The sequence below is a fragment of the Conger conger genome, chromosome 12, assembly GCF_963514075.1.
Source record: "Conger conger chromosome 12, fConCon1.1, whole genome shotgun sequence".
NCBI classification, from domain to species: Eukaryota; Metazoa; Chordata; class Actinopteri; order Anguilliformes; family Congridae; genus Conger; species Conger conger.
This window is the reverse complement of record NC_083771.1, coordinates 635380-656182: the sequence shown is the minus strand read 5'-3', so window position 1 is coordinate 656182 and position 20803 is coordinate 635380.

Sequence of the window (20803 nt, the reverse complement as noted above, 5' to 3'; positions counted from 1 at the left end):
GAAAGCTGTTTCTGCTCGGTTTTGAACCGAGAACCTTTAGCGTTCTTGGCAAACATGATAGCCACTAGCTTGCAGGGAAACGTGCTTCAACACAATTTCTTTGTGCTTGCAATTTTCATAACTTAGTATTAAAAGCAATTCGTATGAAACCTTGCTGGCATGCGGTTTCGGTTGTGTAGTGTTTATCGCGTTAGCCTCACAAGCAGATACTTGGCTTTTGGGATTGCAACGTGGAACTCAGCACATGTCTGGATATCAAATTGCTAAAAAAACTCATCACTGTGGCTCACGGTTAATGTCAGAAAATTTCAAACATTAGTCTCTACGTGAACCAACCCATCTATCTCCTGACAATTAGCCTGAGTACATTATGCCCGAAGAACCATCTTGTTAATCCATAAATTGACGTCACCCACACCCACAAATCCTTGTTCATCGCAATGTGCTTTGGCAGTGTTTACAGTGGAAAAAGCTGTTTCTGCTTCATTTCAAACCGAGGACTTTTGTCGTTCTTGGCAAACATGACAGCCACTAGCCTGCAGAAACTACACATCAAACTCATTATCTGAGATTTCATTTTGTAGGAAAACGTGCTTCAACACAAAAAGATTGTGCAATTTTCATGACTTAGTATTAAAAGCAGTTAGTATGATAACTTGCTGCCATGTGGTTTCGGTTGTGTAGTGGTTATCACATTAGCCTCACACGTGAGAGGTCCCTGCTTACAAACTGGGCGGAAACATGGCTTTTGAGTTTGCAAGGAGGAACACAGCGCATGTCTGGAGTATCAAATTGCGTAAAACATCTCTCTGTGGCTCAACATTGACATCAGAAAAGTTCAAACATTGGTCTCTACTGGAATCTATCTATGATCTGACAATTAGCCTGAGTACATTATGCCCAAAGAACCATCTTGTTAATCCATGAATTGAAGTCACCCACACCCACAAATCCTTGTTCATCGCAATGTGCTTTGGCAGTGCTAACAGTGGAAAAAGCTGTTTCTGCTCGGTTTTGAACCAAGAACCTTTAGCGTTCTTGACAAACATGATAGCCACTACACTGCAGAAACGTCACATCAAGCTCAATACCGGAGTTATTTTGGCAGGAAAACATGCTTCAACACAAAGAAATTGTGCAATTTTCATGACTGAGCATTCAAAGCAATTAATATATTTTGCTGCCATGCGGTTTCGGTTGTGTCGTGCTTATAACGTGAGCTTCTCACGCAAAAGGTCCCCAGTTTAAAGCCAAGCAGAAACATTGAATTTGGGACTGCACCAAGCAACACAGTCCATGTCTGGAATATCAATTGCGTAAAACTTCTCTCTGTGGCTCAACGTCGATATCAGAAAAGTTCAAACATCGATCTGTACTTGAACCTATCTCCTGACAATTAGCCCGAGTAATTTATGCCAGAAGAGCTACGTTGTTAATCCAAAAGATCACTTGACCCATGAATCCTTAGTTATCTCAAGTGTGCTTGGCCAATGTGAAAGCTGTTTCTGCTCGGTTTTGAACCGAGAACCTTTAGCGTTCTTGGCAAACATGATAGCCACTAGCTTGCAGGGAAACGTGCTTCAACACAATTTCTTTGTGCTTGCAATTTTCATAACTTAGTATTAAAAGCAATTCGTATGAAACCTTGCTGGCATGCGGTTTCGGTTGTGTAGTGTTTATCGCGTTAGCCTCACAAGCAGATACTTGGCTTTTGGGATTGCAACGTGGAACTCAGCACATGTCTGGATATCAAATTGCTAAAAAAACTCATCACTGTGGCTCACGGTTAATGTCAGAAAATTTCAAACATTAGTCTCTACGTGAACCAACCCATCTATCTCCTGACAATTAGCCTGAGTACATTATGCCCGAAGAACCATCTTGTTAATCCATAAATTGACGTCACCCACACCCACAAATCCTTGTTCATCGCAATGTGCTTTGGCAGTGTTTACAGTGGAAAAAGCTGTTTCTGCTTCATTTCAAACCGAGGACTTTTGTCGTTCTTGGCAAACATGACAGCCACTAGCCTGCAGAAACTACACATCAAACTCATTATCTGAGATTTCATTTTGTAGGAAAACGTGCTTCAACACAAAAAGATTGTGCAATTTTCATGACTTAGTATTAAAAGCAGTTAGTATGATAACTTGCTGCCATGTGGTTTCGGTTGTGTAGTGGTTATCACATTAGCCTCACACGTGAGAGGTCCCTGCTTACAAACTGGGCGGAAACATGGCTTTTGAGTTTGCAAGGAGGAACACAGCGCATGTCTGGAGTATCAAATTGCGTAAAACATCTCTCTGTGGCTCAACATTGACATCAGAAAAGTTCAAACATTGGTCTCTACTGGAATCTATCTATGATCTGACAATTAGCCTGAGTACATTATGCCCAAAGAACCATCTTGTTAATCCATGAATTGAAGTCGCCCACACCCACAAATCCTTGTTCATCGCAATGTGCTTTGGCAGTGCTAACAGTGGAAAAAGCTGTTTCTGCTCGGTTTTGAACCAAGAACCTTTAGCGTTCTTGACAAACATGATAGCCACTACACTGCAGAAACGTCACATCAAGCTCAATACCGGAGTTATTTTGGCAGGAAAACATGCTTCAACACAAAGAAATTGTGCAATTTTCATGACTGAGCATTCAAAGCAATTAATATATTTTGCTGCCATGCGGTTTCGGTTGTGTCGTGTTTATAACGTGAGCTTCTCACGCAAAAGGTCCCCAGTTTAAAGCCAAGCAGAAACATTGAATTTGGGACTGCACCAAGCAACACAGTCCATGTCTGGAATATCAATTGCGTAAAACTTCTCTCTGTGGCTCAACGTCGATATCAGAAAAGTTCAAACATTGATCTGTACTTGAACTTATCTCCTGACAATTAGCCCGAGTAATTTATGCCAGAAGAGCTACGTTGTTAATCCAAAAGATCACTTGACCCATGAATCCTTAGTTATCTCAAGTGTGCTTGGCCAATGTGAAAGCTGTTTCTGCTCGGTTTTGAACCGAGAACCTTTAGCGTTCTTGGCAAACATGATAGCCACTAGCTTGCAGGGAAACGTGCTTCAACACAATTTTTTTTTGTTGCAATTTTCATAACTTAGTATTAAAAGCAATTCGTATGAAACCTTGCTGGCATGCGGTTTCGGTTGTGTAGTGTTTATCGCGTTAGCCTCACAAGCAGATACTTGGCTTTTGGGATTGCAACGTGGAACTCAGCACATGTCTGAATATCAAATTGCTAAAAAACTCATCACTGTGGCTCACGGTTAATGTCAGAAAATTTCAAACATTAGTCTCTACGTGAACCAACCCATCTATCTCCTGACAATTAGCCTGAGTGCATTATGCCCGAAGAACCATCTTGTTAATCCATAAATTGACGTCACCCACACCCACAAATCCTTGTTCATCGCAATGTACTTTGGCAGTGTTTACAGTGGAAAAAGCTGTTTCTGCTTCATTTCAAACCGAGGACTTTTGTCGTTCTTGGCAAACATGACAGCCACTAGCCTGCAGAAACTACACATCAAACTCATTATCAGAGATTTCATTTTGTAGGAAAACGTGCTTCAACACAAAAAGATTGTGCAATTTTCATAATTTAGTATTAAAAGCGATTAATATATCTTGCCGGCATGTGGTTTTGGTTGTGTAATGCTTATCACGTTAGCCTCACACGCGATAGGCCCTCAGTTTAAAGCCGAGAAGAAACATGGCTTTTGGGATTGCGACGAGGAACACAGCGCCTGTCTGGAGTACGAAATTGCGGAAAAACTCATCACCGTGGTTTACGGTTAATGTCAGAAAATGTCATACTGTAGTCTCTCCGTGAACCAACCCATCTATCTCCTGACAATTAGCCTGAGTATAATATGCCCGAAGAACCATCTTGTTAATCCATAAATTCACGTCACCCACACCCACAAATCCTTGTTCATCGCAATGTGCTTTGGCAGTGTTTACAGTGGAAAAAGCAGTTTCTGCTCGGTTTTGAACCAAGAACCTTTAGCGTTCTTGACAAACATGATAGCCACTACACTGCAGAAACTTCACATCAAGCTCAAAACCTTAGTTATTTTGGCAGGAGAAAGTGCTTCAACACAAAAAGATTGTGCAGTTTTCATGACTTGTTATTAAAAGCAATTAGTATGATACCTTGCTGGCATGCGGTTTCGGTTGTGTAGTGCTTATCACGTTAGCCTTACAGGCGAAAGGTCCACAGTTTAAAGCCGAGCAGAAACATGGATTTTGGGACTGCAACAAGGAACACAGTGCATGTCTGGAATATCAAATTGTGTAAAACTTCTCTCTGTGGCTCAACGTTGATATCAGAAAAGTCCAAACATTGGTCTGTACTTGAACCAACCTGGCTATCTCCTGACAATTAGCCTGAGTAATTTATGCCAGAAGAGCTACGTTGTTAATCCAAAAGAACACGTGACCCATGAATCCTTAGTTATCGCAAGTGTGCTTGGCCAATGTGAAAGCTGTTTCTGCTCGGTTTTGAACCGAGAACCTTTAGCGTTCTTGGCAAACATGATAGCCACTACCCTGCAGAGACTACACATCAAACTCATCATCTGAGATTTCATTTAGCAGGGAAACATGCTTCAACACAAAAAGATTGTGCAATTTTCATAATTTAGTATTAAAAGCGATTAATATATCTTGCCGGCATGTGGTTTTGGTTGTTTAATGCTTATCACGTTAGCCTCACACGCGAAAGGCCCTCAGTTTAAAGCCGAGAAGAAACATGGCTTTTGGGATTGCGACGAGGAGTACGAAATTGCGGAAAAACTCATCGCCGTGGTTTACGGTTAATGTCAGAAAATGTCATACAGTAGTCTCTCCGTGAACCAACCCATCTATCTCCTGACAATTAGCCTGAGTACATTATGCCCGAAGAACCATCTTGTTAATCCATAAATTGACGTCACCCACACCCACAAATCCTTGTTCATCGCAATGTGCTTTGGCAGTGTTTACAGTGGAAAAAGCTGTTTCTGCTTCATTTCAAACCGAGGACTTTTGTCGTTCTTGGCAAACATGACAGCCACTAGCCTGCAGAAACTACACATCAAACTCATTATCTGAGATTTCATTTTGTAGGAAAACGTGCTTCAACACAAAAAGATTGTGCAATTTTCATGACTTAGTATTAAAAGCAGTTAGTATGATAACTTGCTGCCATGTGGTTTCGGTTGTGTAGTGGTTATCACATTAGCCTCACACGTGAGAGGTCCCTGCTTACAAACTGGGCGGAAACATGGCTTTTGAGTTTGCAAGGAGGAACACAGCGCATGTCTGGAGTATCAAATTGCATAAAACATCTCTCTGTGGCTCAACATTGACATCAGAAAAGTTCAAACATTGGTCTCTACTGGAATCTATCTATGATCTGACAATTAGCCTGAGTACATTATGCCCAAAGAACCATCTTGTTAATCCATGAATTGAAGTCACCCACACCCACAAATCCTTGTTCATCGCAATGTGCTTTGGCAGTGCTAACAGTGGAAAAAGCTGTTTCTGCTCGGTTTTGAACCAAGAACCTTTAGCGTTCTTGACAAACATGATAGCCACTACACTGCAGAAACGTCACATCAAGCTCAATACCGGAGTTATTTTGGCAGGAAAACATGCTTCAACACAAAGAAATTGTGCAATTTTCATGACTGAGCATTCAAAGCAATTAATATATTTTGCTGCCATGCGGTTTCGGTTGTGTCGTGCTTATAACGTGAGCTTCTCACGCAAAAGGTCCCCAGTTTAAAGCCAAGCAGAAACATTGAATTTGGGACTGCACCAAGCAACACAGTCCATGTCTGGAATATCAATTGCGTAAAACTTCTCTCTGTGGCTCAACGTCGATATCAGAAAAGTTCAAACATCGATCTGTACTTGAACCTATCTCCTGACAATTAGCCCGAGTAATTTATGCCAGAAGAGCTACGTTGTTAATCCAAAAGATCACTTGACCCATGAATCCTTAGTTATCTCAAGTGTGCTTGGCCAATGTGAAAGCTGTTTCTGCTCGGTTTTGAACCGAGAACCTTTAGCGTTCTTGGCAAACATGATAGCCACTAGCTTGCAGGGAAACGTGCTTCAACACAATTTCTTTGTGCTTGCAATTTTCATAACTTAGTATTAAAAGCAATTCGTATGAAACCTTGCTGGCATGCGGTTTCGGTTGTGTAGTGTTTATCGCGTTAGCCTCACAAGCAGATACTTGGCTTTTGGGATTGCAACGTGGAACTCAGCACATGTCTGGATATCAAATTGCTAAAAAAACTCATCACTGTGGCTCACGGTTAATGTCAGAAAATTTCAAACATTAGTCTCTACGTGAACCAACCCATCTATCTCCTGACAATTAGCCTGAGTACATTATGCCCGAAGAACCATCTTGTTAATCCATAAATTGACGTCACCCACACCCACAAATCCTTGTTCATCGCAATGTGCTTTGGCAGTGTTTACAGTGGAAAAAGCTGTTTCTGCTTCATTTCAAACCGAGGACTTTTGTCGTTCTTGGCAAACATGACAGCCACTAGCCTGCAGAAACTACACATCAAACTCATTATCTGAGATTTCATTTTGTAGGAAAACGTGCTTCAACACAAAAAGATTGTGCAATTTTCATGACTTAGTATTAAAAGCAGTTAGTATGATAACTTGCTGCCATGTGGTTTCGGTTGTGTAGTGGTTATCACATTAGCCTCACACGTGAGAGGTCCCTGCTTACAAACTGGGCGGAAACATGGCTTTTGAGTTTGCAAGGAGGAACACAGCGCATGTCTGGAGTATCAAATTGCGTAAAACATCTCTCTGTGGCTCAACATTGACATCAGAAAAGTTCAAACATTGGTCTCTACTGGAATCTATCTATGATCTGACAATTAGCCTGAGTACATTATGCCCAAAGAACCATCTTGTTAATCCATGAATTGAAGTCACCCACACCCACAAATCCTTGTTCATCGCAATGTGCTTTGGCAGTGCTAACAGTGGAAAAAGCTGTTTCTGCTCGGTTTTGAACCAAGAACCTTTAGCGTTCTTGACAAACATGATAGCCACTACACTGCAGAAACGTCACATCAAGCTCAATACCGGAGTTATTTTGGCAGGAAAACATGCTTCAACACAAAGAAATTGTGCAATTTTCATGACTGAGCATTCAAAGCAATTAATATATTTTGCTGCCATGCGGTTTCGGTTGTGTCGTGCTTATAACGTGAGCTTCTCACGCAAAAGGTCCCCAGTTTAAAGCCAAGCAGAAACATTGAATTTGGGACTGCACCAAGCAACACAGTCCATGTCTGGAATATCAATTGCGTAAAACTTCTCTCTGTGGCTCAACGTCGATATCAGAAAAGTTCAAACATCGATCTGTACTTGAACCTATCTCCTGACAATTAGCCCGAGTAATTTATGCCAGAAGAGCTACGTTGTTAATCCAAAAGATCACTTGACCCATGAATCCTTAGTTATCTCAAGTGTGCTTGGCCAATGTGAAAGCTGTTTCTGCTCGGTTTTGAACCGAGAACCTTTAGCGTTCTTGGCAAACATGATAGCCACTAGCTTGCAGGGAAACGTGCTTCAACACAATTTCTTTGTGCTTGCAATTTTCATAACTTAGTATTAAAAGCAATTCGTATGAAACCTTGCTGGCATGCGGTTTCGGTTGTGTAGTGTTTATCGCGTTAGCCTCACAAGCAGATACTTGGCTTTTGGGATTGCAACGTGGAACTCAGCACATGTCTGGATATCAAATTGCTAAAAAAACTCATCACTGTGGCTCACGGTTAATGTCAGAAAATTTCAAACATTAGTCTCTACGTGAACCAACCCATCTATCTCCTGACAATTAGCCTGAGTACATTATGCCCGAAGAACCATCTTGTTAATCCATAAATTGACGTCACCCACACCCACAAATCCTTGTTCATCGCAATGTGCTTTGGCAGTGTTTACAGTGGAAAAAGCTGTTTCTGCTTCATTTCAAACCGAGGACTTTTGTCGTTCTTGGCAAACATGACAGCCACTAGCCTGCAGAAACTACACATCAAACTCATTATCTGAGATTTCATTTTGTAGGAAAACGTGCTTCAACACAAAAAGATTGTGCAATTTTCATGACTTAGTATTAAAAGCAGTTAGTATGATAACTTGCTGCCATGTGGTTTCGGTTGTGTAGTGGTTATCACATTAGCCTCACACGTGAGAGGTCCCTGCTTACAAACTGGGCGGAAACATGGCTTTTGAGTTTGCAAGGAGGAACACAGCGCATGTCTGGAGTATCAAATTGCGTAAAACATCTCTCTGTGGCTCAACATTGACATCAGAAAAGTTCAAACATTGGTCTCTACTGGAATCTATCTATGATCTGACAATTAGCCTGAGTACATTATGCCCAAAGAACCATCTTGTTAATCCATGAATTGAAGTCACCCACACCCACAAATCCTTGTTCATCGCAATGTGCTTTGGCAGTGCTAACAGTGGAAAAAGCTGTTTCTGCTCGGTTTTGAACCAAGAACCTTTAGCGTTCTTGACAAACATGATAGCCACTACACTGCAGAAACGTCACATCAAGCTCAATACCGGAGTTATTTTGGCAGGAAAACATGCTTCAACACAAAGAAATTGTGCAATTTTCATGACTGAGCATTCAAAGCAATTAATATATTTTGCTGCCATGCGGTTTCGGTTGTGTCGTGCTTATAACGTGAGCTTCTCACGCAAAAGGTCCCCAGTTTAAAGCCAAGCAGAAACATTGAATTTGGGACTGCACCAAGCAACACAGTCCATGTCTGGAATATCAATTGCGTAAAACTTCTCTCTGTGGCTCAACGTCGATATCAGAAAAGTTCAAACATCGATCTGTACTTGAACCTATCTCCTGACAATTAGCCCGAGTAATTTATGCCAGAAGAGCTACGTTGTTAATCCAAAAGATCACTTGACCCATGAATCCTTAGTTATCTCAAGTGTGCTTGGCCAATGTGAAAGCTGTTTCTGCTCGGTTTTGAACCGAGAACCTTTAGCGTTCTTGGCAAACATGATAGCCACTAGCTTGCAGGGAAATGTGCTTCAACACAATTTCTTTGTGCTTGCAATTTTCATAACTTAGTATTAAAAGCAATTCGTATGAAACCTTGCTGGCATGCGGTTTCGGTTGTGTAGTGTTTATCGCGTTAGCCTCACAAGCAGATACTTGGCTTTTGGGATTGCAACGTGGAACTCAGCACATGTCTGGATATCAAATTGCTAAAAAAACTCATCACTGTGGCTCACGGTTAATGTCAGAAAATTTCAAACATTAGTCTCTACGTGAACCAACCCATCTATCTCCTGACAATTAGCCTGAGTACATTATGCCCGAAGAACCATCTTGTTAATCCATAAATTGACGTCACCCACACCCACAAATCCTTGTTCATCGCAATGTGCTTTGGCAGTGTTTACAGTGGAAAAAGCTGTTTCTGCTTCATTTCAAACCGAGGACTTTTGTCGTTCTTGGCAAACATGACAGCCACTAGCCTGCAGAAACTACACATCAAACTCATTATCTGAGATTTCATTTTGTAGGAAAACGTGCTTCAACACAAAAAGATTGTGCAATTTTCATGACTTAGTATTAAAAGCAGTTAGTATGATAACTTGCTGCCATGTGGTTTCGGTTGTGTAGTGGTTATCACATTAGCCTCACACGTGAGAGGTCCCTGCTTACAAACTGGGCGGAAACATGGCTTTTGAGTTTGCAAGGAGGAACACAGCGCATGTCTGGAGTATCAAATTGCGTAAAACATCTCTCTGTGGCTCAACATTGACATCAGAAAAGTTCAAACATTGGTCTCTACTGGAATCTATCTATGATCTGACAATTAGCCTGAGTACATTATGCCCAAAGAACCATCTTGTTAATCCATGAATTGAAGTCACCCACACCCACAAATCCTTGTTCATCGCAATGTGCTTTGGCAGTGCTAACAGTGGAAAAAGCTGTTTCTGCTCGGTTTTGAACCAAGAACCTTTAGCGTTCTTGACAAACATGATAGCCACTACACTGCAGAAACGTCACATCAAGCTCAATACCGGAGTTATTTTGGCAGGAAAACATGCTTCAACACAAAGAAATTGTGCAATTTTCATGACTGAGCATTTAAAGCAATTAATATATTTTGCTGCCATGCGGTTTCGGTTGTGTCGTGTTTATAACGTGAGCTTCTCACGCAAAAGGTCCCCAGTTTAAAGCCAAGCAGAAACATTGAATTTGGGACTGCACCAAGCGACACAGTCCATGTCTGGAATATCAATTGCGTAAAACTTCTCTCTGTGGCTCAACGTCGATATCAGAAAAGTTCAAACATCGATCTGTACTTGAACCTATCTCCTGACAATTAGCCCGAGTAATTTATGCCAGAAGAGCTACGTTGTTAATCCAAAAGATCACTTGACCCATGAATCCTTAGTTATCTCAAGTGTGCTTGGCCAATGTGAAAGCTGTTTCTGCTCGGTTTTGAACCGAGAACCTTTAGCGTTCTTGGCAAACATGATAGCCACTAGCTTGCAGGGAAACGTGCTTCAACACAATTTTTTTTTGTTGCAATTTTCATAACTTAGTATTAAAAGCAATTCGTATGAAACCTTGCTGGCATGCGGTTTCGGTTGTGTAGTGTTTATCGCGTTAGCCTCACAAGCAGATACTTGGCTTTTGGGATTGCAACGTGGAACTCAGCACATGTCTGAATATCAAATTGCTAAAAAACTCATCACTGTGGCTCACGGTTAATGTCAGAAAATTTCAAACATTAGTCTCTACGTGAACCAACCCATCTATCTCCTGACAATTAGCCTGAGTGCATTATGCCCGAAGAACCATCTTGTTAATCCATAAATTGACGTCACCCACACCCACAAATCCTTGTTCATCGCAATGTGCTTTGGCAGTGTTTACAGTGGAAAAAGCTGTTTCTGCTTCATTTCAAACCGAGGACTTTTGTCGTTCTTGGCAAACATGACAGCCACTAGCCTGCAGAAACTACACATCAAACTCATTATCTGAGATTTCATTTTGTAGGAAAACGTGCTTCAACACAAAAAGATTGTGCAATTTTCATGACTTAGTATTAAAAGCAGTTAGTATGATAACTTGCTGCCATGTGGTTTCGGTTGTGTAGTGGTTATCACATTAGCCTCACACGTGAGAGGTCCCTGCTTACAAACTGGGCGGAAACATGGCTTTTGAGTTTGCAAGGAGGAACACAGCGCATGTCTGGAGTATCAAATTGCGTAAAACATCTCTCTGTGGCTCAACATTGACATCAGAAAAGTTCAAACATTGGTCTCTACTGGAATCTATCTATGATCTGACAATTAGCCTGAGTACATTATGCCCAAAGAACCATCTTGTTAATCCATGAATTGAAGTCACCCACACCCACAAATCCTTGTTCATCGCAATGTGCTTTGGCAGTGCTAACAGTGGAAAAAGCTGTTTCTGCTCGGTTTTGAACCAAGAACCTTTAGCGTTCTTGACAAACATGATAGCCACTACACTGCAGAAACGTCACATCAAGCTCAATACCGGAGTTATTTTGGCAGGAAAACATGCTTCAACACAAAGAAATTGTGCAATTTTCATGACTGAGCATTCAAAGCAATTAATATATTTTGCTGCCATGCGGTTTCGGTTGTGTCGTGCTTATAACGTGAGCTTCTCACGCAAAAGGTCCCCAGTTTAAAGCCAAGCAGAAACATTGAATTTGGGACTGCACCAAGCAACACAGTCCATGTCTGGAATATCAATTGCGTAAAACTTCTCTCTGTGGCTCAACGTCGATATCAGAAAAGTTCAAACATCGATCTGTACTTGAACCTATCTCCTGACAATTAGCCCGAGTAATTTATGCCAGAAGAGCTACGTTGTTAATCCAAAAGATCACTTGACCCATGAATCCTTAGTTATCTCAAGTGTGCTTGGCCAATGTGAAAGCTGTTTCTGCTCGGTTTTGAACCGAGAACCTTTAGCGTTCTTGGCAAACATGATAGCCACTAGCTTGCAGGGAAACGTGCTTCAACACAATTTCTTTGTGCTTGCAATTTTCATAACTTAGTATTAAAAGCAATTCGTATGAAACCTTGCTGGCATGCGGTTTCGGTTGTGTAGTGTTTATCGCGTTAGCCTCACAAGCAGATACTTGGCTTTTGGGATTGCAACGTGGAACTCAGCACATGTCTGGATATCAAATTGCTAAAAAAACTCATCACTGTGGCTCACGGTTAATGTCAGAAAATTTCAAACATTAGTCTCTACGTGAACCAACCCATCTATCTCCTGACAATTAGCCTGAGTACATTATGCCCGAAGAACCATCTTGTTAATCCATAAATTGACGTCACCCACACCCACAAATCCTTGTTCATCGCAATGTGCTTTGGCAGTGTTTACAGTGGAAAAAGCTGTTTCTGCTTCATTTCAAACCGAGGACTTTTGTCGTTCTTGGCAAACATGACAGCCACTAGCCTGCAGAAACTACACATCAAACTCATTATCTGAGATTTCATTTTGTAGGAAAACGTGCTTCAACACAAAAAGATTGTGCAATTTTCATGACTTAGTATTAAAAGCAGTTAGTATGATAACTTGCTGCCATGTGGTTTTGGTTGTGTAGTGGTTATCACATTAGCCTCACACGTGAGAGGTCCCTGCTTACAAACTGGGCGGAAACATGGCTTTTGAGTTTGCAAGGAGGAACACAGCGCATGTCTGGAGTATCAAATTGCGTAAAACATCTCTCTGTGGCTCAACATTGACATCAGAAAAGTTCAAACATTGGTCTCTACTGGAATCTATCTATGATCTGACAATTAGCCTGAGTACATTATGCCCAAAGAACCATCTTGTTAATCCATGAATTGAAGTCACCCACACCCACAAATCCTTGTTCATCGCAATGTGCTTTGGCAGTGCTAACAGTGGAAAAAGCTGTTTCTGCTCGGTTTTGAACCAAGAACCTTTAGCGTTCTTGACAAACATGATAGCCACTACACTGCAGAAACGTCACATCAAGCTCAATACCGGAGTTATTTTGGCAGGAAAACATGCTTCAACACAAAGAAATTGTGCAATTTTCATGACTGAGCATTCAAAGCAATTAATATATTTTGCTGCCATGCGGTTTCGGTTGTGTCGTGCTTATAACGTGAGCTTCTCACGCAAAAGGTCCCCAGTTTAAAGCCAAGCAGAAACATTGAATTTGGGACTGCACCAAGCAACACAGTCCATGTCTGGAATATCAATTGCGTAAAACTTCTCTCTGTGGCTCAACGTCGATATCAGAAAAGTTCAAACATCGATCTGTACTTGAACCTATCTCCTGACAATTAGCCCGAGTAATTTATGCCAGAAGAGCTACGTTGTTAATCCAAAAGATCACTTGACCCATGAATCCTTAGTTATCTCAAGTGTGCTTGGCCAATGTGAAAGCTGTTTCTGCTCGGTTTTGAACCGAGAACCTTTAGCGTTCTTGGCAAACATGATAGCCACTAGCTTGCAGGGAAACGTGCTTCAACACAATTTCTTTGTGCTTGCAATTTTCATAACTTAGTATTAAAAGCAATTCGTATGAAACCTTGCTGGCATGCGGTTTCGGTTGTGTAGTGTTTATCGCGTTAGCCTCACAAGCAGATACTTGGCTTTTGGGATTGCAACGTGGAACTCAGCACATGTCTGGATATCAAATTGCTAAAAAAACTCATCACTGTGGCTCACGGTTAATGTCAGAAAATTTCAAACATTAGTCTCTACGTGAACCAACCCATCTATCTCCTGACAATTAGCCTGAGTACATTATGCCCGAAGAACCATCTTGTTAATCCATAAATTGACGTCACCCACACCCACAAATCCTTGTTCATCGCAATGTGCTTTGGCAGTGTTTACAGTGGAAAAAGCTGTTTCTGCTTCATTTCAAACCGAGGACTTTTGTCGTTCTTGGCAAACATGACAGCCACTAGCCTGCAGAAACTACACATCAAACTCATTATCTGAGATTTCATTTTGTAGGAAAACGTGCTTCAACACAAAAAGATTGTGCAATTTTCATGACTTAGTATTAAAAGCAGTTAGTATGATAACTTGCTGCCATGTGGTTTCGGTTGTGTAGTGGTTATCACATTAGCCTCACACGTGAGAGGTCCCTGCTTACAAACTGGGCGGAAACATGGCTTTTGAGTTTGCAAGGAGGAACACAGCGCATGTCTGGAGTATCAAATTGCGTAAAACATCTCTCTGTGGCTCAACATTGACATCAGAAAAGTTCAAACATTGGTCTCTACTGGAATCTATCTATGATCTGACAATTAGCCTGAGTACATTATGCCCAAAGAACCATCTTGTTAATCCATGAATTGAAGTCACCCACACCCACAAATCCTTGTTCATCGCAATGTGCTTTGGCAGTGCTAACAGTGGAAAAAGCTGTTTCTGCTCAGTTTTGAACCAAGAACCTTTAGCGTTCTTGACAAACATGATAGCCACTACACTGCAGAAACGTCACATCAAGCTCAATACCGGAGTTATTTTGGCAGGAAAACATGCTTCAACACAAAGAAATTGTGCAATTTTCATGACTGAGCATTCAAAGCAATTAATATATTTTGCTGCCATGCGGTTTCGGTTGTGTCGTGTTTATAACGTGAGCTTCTCACGCAAAAGGTCCCCAGTTTAAAGCCAAGCAGAAACATTGAATTTGGGACTGCACCAAGCAACACAGTCCATGTCTGGAATATCAATTGCGTAAAACTTCTCTCTGTGGCTCAACGTCGATATCAGAAAAGTTCAAACATTGATCTGTACTTGAACTTATCTCCTGACAATTAGCCCGAGTAATTTATGCCAGAAGAGCTACGTTGTTAATCCAAAAGATCACTTGACCCATGAATCCTTAGTTATCTCAAGTGTGCTTGGCCAATGTGAAAGCTGTTTCTGCTCGGTTTTGAACCGAGAACCTTTAGCGTTCTTGGCAAACATGATAGCCACTAGCTTGCAGGGAAACGTGCTTCAACACAATTTTTTTTTGTTGCAATTTTCATAACTTAGTATTAAAAGCAATTCGTATGAAACCTTGCTGGCATGCGGTTTCGGTTGTGTAGTGTTTATCGCGTTAGCCTCACAAGCAGATACTTGGCTTTTGGGATTGCAACGTGGAACTCAGCACATGTCTGAATATCAAATTGCTAAAAAACTCATCACTGTGGCTCACGGTTAATGTCAGAAAATTTCAAACATTAGTCTCTACGTGAACCAACCCATCTATCTCCTGACAATTAGCCTGAGTGCATTATGCCCGAAGAACCATCTTGTTAATCCATAAATTGACGTCACCCACACCCACAAATCCTTGTTCATCGCAATGTACTTTGGCAGTGTTTACAGTGGAAAAAGCTGTTTCTGCTTCATTTCAAACCGAGGACTTTTGTCGTTCTTGGCAAACATGACAGCCACTAGCCTGCAGAAACTACACATCAAACTCATTATCTGAGATTTCATTTTGTAGGAAAACGTGCTTCAACACAAAAAGATTGTGCAATTTTCATAATTTAGTATTAAAAGCGATTAATATATCTTGCCGGCATGTGGTTTTGGTTGTGTAATGCTTATCACGTTAGCCTCACACGCGATAGGCCCTCAGTTTAAAGCCGAGAAGAAACATGGCTTTTGGGATTGCGACGAGGAACACAGCGCCTGTCTGGAGTACGAAATTGCGGAAAAACTCATCACCGTGGTTTACGGTTAATGTCAGAAAATGTCATACTGTAGTCTCTCCGTGAACCAACCCATCTATCTCCTGACAATTAGCCTGAGTATAATATGCCCGAAGAACCATCTTGTTAATCCATAAATTCACGTCACCCACACCCACAAATCCTTGTTCATCGCAATGTGCTTTGGCAGTGTTTACAGTGGAAAAAGCAGTTTCTGCTCGGTTTTGAACCAAGAACCTTTAGCGTTCTTGACAAACATGATAGCCACTACACTGCAGAAACTTCACATCAAGCTCAAAACCTTAGTTATTTTGGCAGGAGAAAGTGCTTCAACACAAAAAGATTGTGCAGTTTTCATGACTTGTTATTAAAAGCAATTAGTATGATACCTTGCTGGCATGCGGTTTCGGTTGTGTAGTGCTTATCACGTTAGCCTTACAGGCGAAAGGTCCACAGTTTAAAGCCGAGCAGAAACATGGATTTTGGGACTGCAACAAGGAACACAGTGCATGTCTGGAATATCAAATTGTGTAAAACTTCTCTCTGTGGCTCAACGTTGATATCAGAAAAGTCCAAACATTGGTCTGTACTTGAACCAACCTGGCTATCTCCTGACAATTAGCCTGAGTAATTTATGCCAGAAGAGCTACGTTGTTAATCCAAAAGAACACGTGACCCATGAATCCTTAGTTATCGCAAGTGTGCTTGGCCAATGTGAAAGCTGTTTCTGCTCGGTTTTGAACCGAGAACCTTTAGCGTTCTTGGCAAACATGATAGCCACTACCCTGCAGAGACTACACATCAAACTCATCATCTGAGATTTCATTTAGCAGGGAAACATGCTTCAACACAAAAAGATTGTGCAATTTTCATAATTTAGTATTAAAAGCGATTAATATATCTTGCCGGCATGTGGTTTTGGTTGTGTAATGCTTATCACGTTAGCCTCACACGCGAAAGGCCCTCAGTTTAAAGCCGAGAAGAAACATGGCTTTTGGGATTGCGACGAGGAGTACGAAATTGCGGAAAAACTCATCGCCGTGGTTTACGGTTAATGTCAGAAAATGTCATACAGTAGTCTCTCCGTGAACCAACCCATCTATCTCCTGACAATTAGCCTGAGTACATTATGCCCGAAGAACCATCTTGTTAATCCATAAATTGACGTCACCCACACCCACAAATCCTTGTTCATCGCAATGTGCTTTGGCAGTGTTTACAGTGGAAAAAGCTGTTTCTGCTTCATTTCAAACCGAGGACTTTTGTCGTTCTTGGCAAACATGACAGCCACTAGCCTGCAGAAACTACACATCAAACTCATTATCTGAGATTTCATTTTGTAGGAAAACGTGCTTCAACACAAAAAGATTGTGCAATTTTCATGACTTAGTATTAAAAGCAGTTAGTATGATAACTTGCTGCCATGTGGTTTCGGTTGTGTAGTGGTTATCACATTAGCCTCACACGTGAGAGGTCCCTGCTTACAAACTGGGCGGAAACATGGCTTTTGAGTTTGCAAGGAGGAACACAGCGCATGTCTGGAGTATCAAATTGCGTAAAACATCTCTCTGTGGCTCAACATTGACATCAGAAAAGTTCAAACATTGGTCTCTACTGGAATCTATCTATGATCTGACAATTAGCCTGAGTACATTATGCCCAAAGAACCATCTTGTTAATCCATGAATTGAAGTCACCCACACCCACAAATCCTTGTTCATCGCAATGTGCTTTGGCAGTGCTAACAGTGGAAAAAGCTGTTTCTGCTCAGTTTTGAACCAAGAACCTTTAGCGTTCTTGACAAACATGATAGCCACTACACTGCAGAAACGTCACATCAAGCTCAATACCGGAGTTATTTTGGCAGGAAAACATGCTTCAACACAAAGAAATTGTGCAATTTTCATGACTGAGCATTCAAAGCAATTAATATATTTTGCTGCCATGCGGTTTCGGTTGTGTCGTGTTTATAACGTGAGCTTCTCACGCAAAAGGTCCCCAGTTTAAAGCCAAGCAGAAACATTGAATTTGGGACTGCACCAAGCAACACAGTCCATGTCTGGAATATCAATTGCGTAAAACTTCTCTCTGTGGCTCAACGTCGATATCAGAAAAGTTCAAACATTGATCTGTACTTGAACTTATCTCCTGACAATTAGCCCGAGTAATTTATGCCAGAAGAGCTACGTTGTTAATCCAAAAGATCACTTGACCCATGAATCCTTAGTTATCTCAAGTGTGCTTGGCCAATGTGAAAGCTGTTTCTGCTCGGTTTTGAACCGAGAACCTTTAGCGTTCTTGGCAAACATGATAGCCACTAGCTTGCAGGGAAACGTGCTTCAACACAATTTTTTTTTGTTGCAATTTTCATAACTTAGTATTAAAAGCAATTCGTATGAAACCTTGCTGGCATGCGGTTTCGGTTGTGTAGTGTTTATCGCGTTAGCCTCACAAGCAGATACTTGGCTTTTGGGATTGCAACGTGGAACTCAGCACATGTCTGAATATCAAATTGCTAAAAAACTCATCACTGTGGCTCACGGTTAATGTCAGAAAATTTCAAACATTAGTCTCTACGTGAACCAACCCATCTATCTCCTGACAATTAGCCTGAGTGCATTATGCCCGAAGAACCATCTTGTTAATCCATAAATTGACGTCACCCACACCCACAAATCCTTGTTCATCGCAATGTACTTTGGCAGTGTTTACAGTGGAAAAAGCTGTTTCTGCTTCATTTCAAACCGAGGACTTTTGTCGTTCTTGGCAAACATGACAGCCACTAGCCTGCAGAAACTACACATCAAACTCATTATCTGAGATTTCATTTTGTAGGAAAACGTGCTTCAACACAAAAAGATTGTGCAATTTTCATAATTTAGTATTAAAAGCGATTAATATATCTTGCCGGCATGTGGTTTTGGTTGTGTAATGCTTATCACGTTAGCCTCACACGCGATAGGCCCTCAGTTTAAAGCCGAGAAGAAACATGGCTTTTGGGATTGCGACGAGGAACACAGCGCCTGTCTGGAGTACGAAATTGCGGAAAAACTCATCACCGTGGTTTACGGTTAATGTCAGAAAATGTCATACTGTAGTCTCTCCGTGAACCAACCCATCTATCTCCTGACAATTAGCCTGAGTATAATATGCCCGAAGAACCATCTTGTTAATCCATAAATTCACGTCACCCACACCCACAAATCCTTGTTCATCGCAATGTGCTTTGGCAGTGTTTACAGTGGAAAAAGCAGTTTCTGCTCGGTTTTGAACCAAGAACCTTTAGCGTTCTTGACAAACATGATAGCCACTACACTGCAGAAACTTCACATCAAGCTCAAAACCTTAGTTATTTTGGCAGGAGAAAGTGCTTCAACACAAAAAGATTGTGCAGTTTTCATGACTTGTTATTAAAAGCAATTAGTATGATACCTTGCTGGCATGCGGTTTCGGTTGTGTAGTGCTTATCACGTTAGCCTTACAGGCGAAAGGTCCACAGTTTAAAGCCGAGCAGAAACATGGATTTTGGGACTGCAACAAGGAACACAGTGCATGTCTGGAATATCAAATTGTGTAAAACTTCTCTCTGTGGCTCAACGTTGATATCAGAAAAGTCCAAACATTGGTCTGTACTTGAACCAACCTGGCTATCTCCTGACAATTAGCCTGAGTAATTTATGCCAGAAGAGCTACGTTGTTAATCCAAAAGAACACGTGACCCATGAATCCTTAGTTATCGCAAGTGTGCTTGGCCAATGTGAAAGCTGTTTCTGCTCGGTTTTGAACCGAGAACCTTTAGCGTTCTTGGCAAACATGATAGCCACTACCCTGCAGAGACTACACATCAAACTCATCATCTGAGATTTCATTTAGCAGGGAAACATGCTTCAACACAAAAAGATTGTGCAATTTTCATAATTTAGTATTAAAAGCGATTAATATATCTTGCCGGCATGTGGTTTTGGTTGTGTAATGCTTATCACGTTAGCCTCACACGCGAAAGGCCCTCAGTTTAAAGCCGAGAAGAAACATGGCTTTTGGGATTGCGACGAGGAGTACGAAATTGCGGAAAAACTCATCGCCGTGGTTTACGGTTAATGTCAGAAAATGTCATACAGTAGTCTCTCCGTGAACCAACCCATCTATCTCCTGACAATTAGCCTGAGTACATTATGCCCGAAGAACCATCTTGTTAATCCATAAATTGACGTCACCCACACCCACAAATCCTTGTTCATCGCAATGTGCTTTGGCAGTGTTTACAGTGGAAAAAGCTGTTTCTGCTTCATTTCAAACCGAGGACTTTTGTCGTTCTTGGCAAACATGACAGCCACTAGCCTGCAGAAACTACACATCAAACTCATTATCTGAGATTTCATTTTGTAGGAAAACGTGCTTCAACACAAAAAGATTGTGCAATTTTCATGACTTAGTATTAAAAGCAGTTAGTATGATAACTTGCTGCCATGTGGTTTCGGTTGTGTAGTGGTTATCACATTAGCCTCACACGTGAGAGGTCCCTGCTTACAAACTGGGCGGAAACATGGCTTTTGAGTTTGCAAGGAGGAACACAGCGCATGTCTGGAGTATCAAATTGCGTAAAACATCTCTCTGTGGCTCAACATTGACATCAGAAAAGTTCAAACATTGGTCTCTACTGGAATCTATCTATGATCTGACAATTAGCCTGAGTACATTATGCCCAAAGAACCATCTTGTTAATCCATGAATTGAAGTCACCCACACCCACAAATCCTTGTTCATCGCAATGTGCTTTGGCAGTGCTAACAGTGGAAAAAGCTGTTTCTGCTCGGTTTTGAACCAAGAACCTTTAGCGTTCTTGACAAACATGATAGCCACTACACTGCAGAAACGTCACATCAAGCTCAATACCGGAGTTATTTTGGCAGGAAAACATGCTTCAACACAAAGAAATTGTGCAATTTTCATGACTGAGCATTCAAAGCAATTAATATATTTTGCTGCCATGCGGTTTCGGTTGTGTCGTGCTTATAACGTG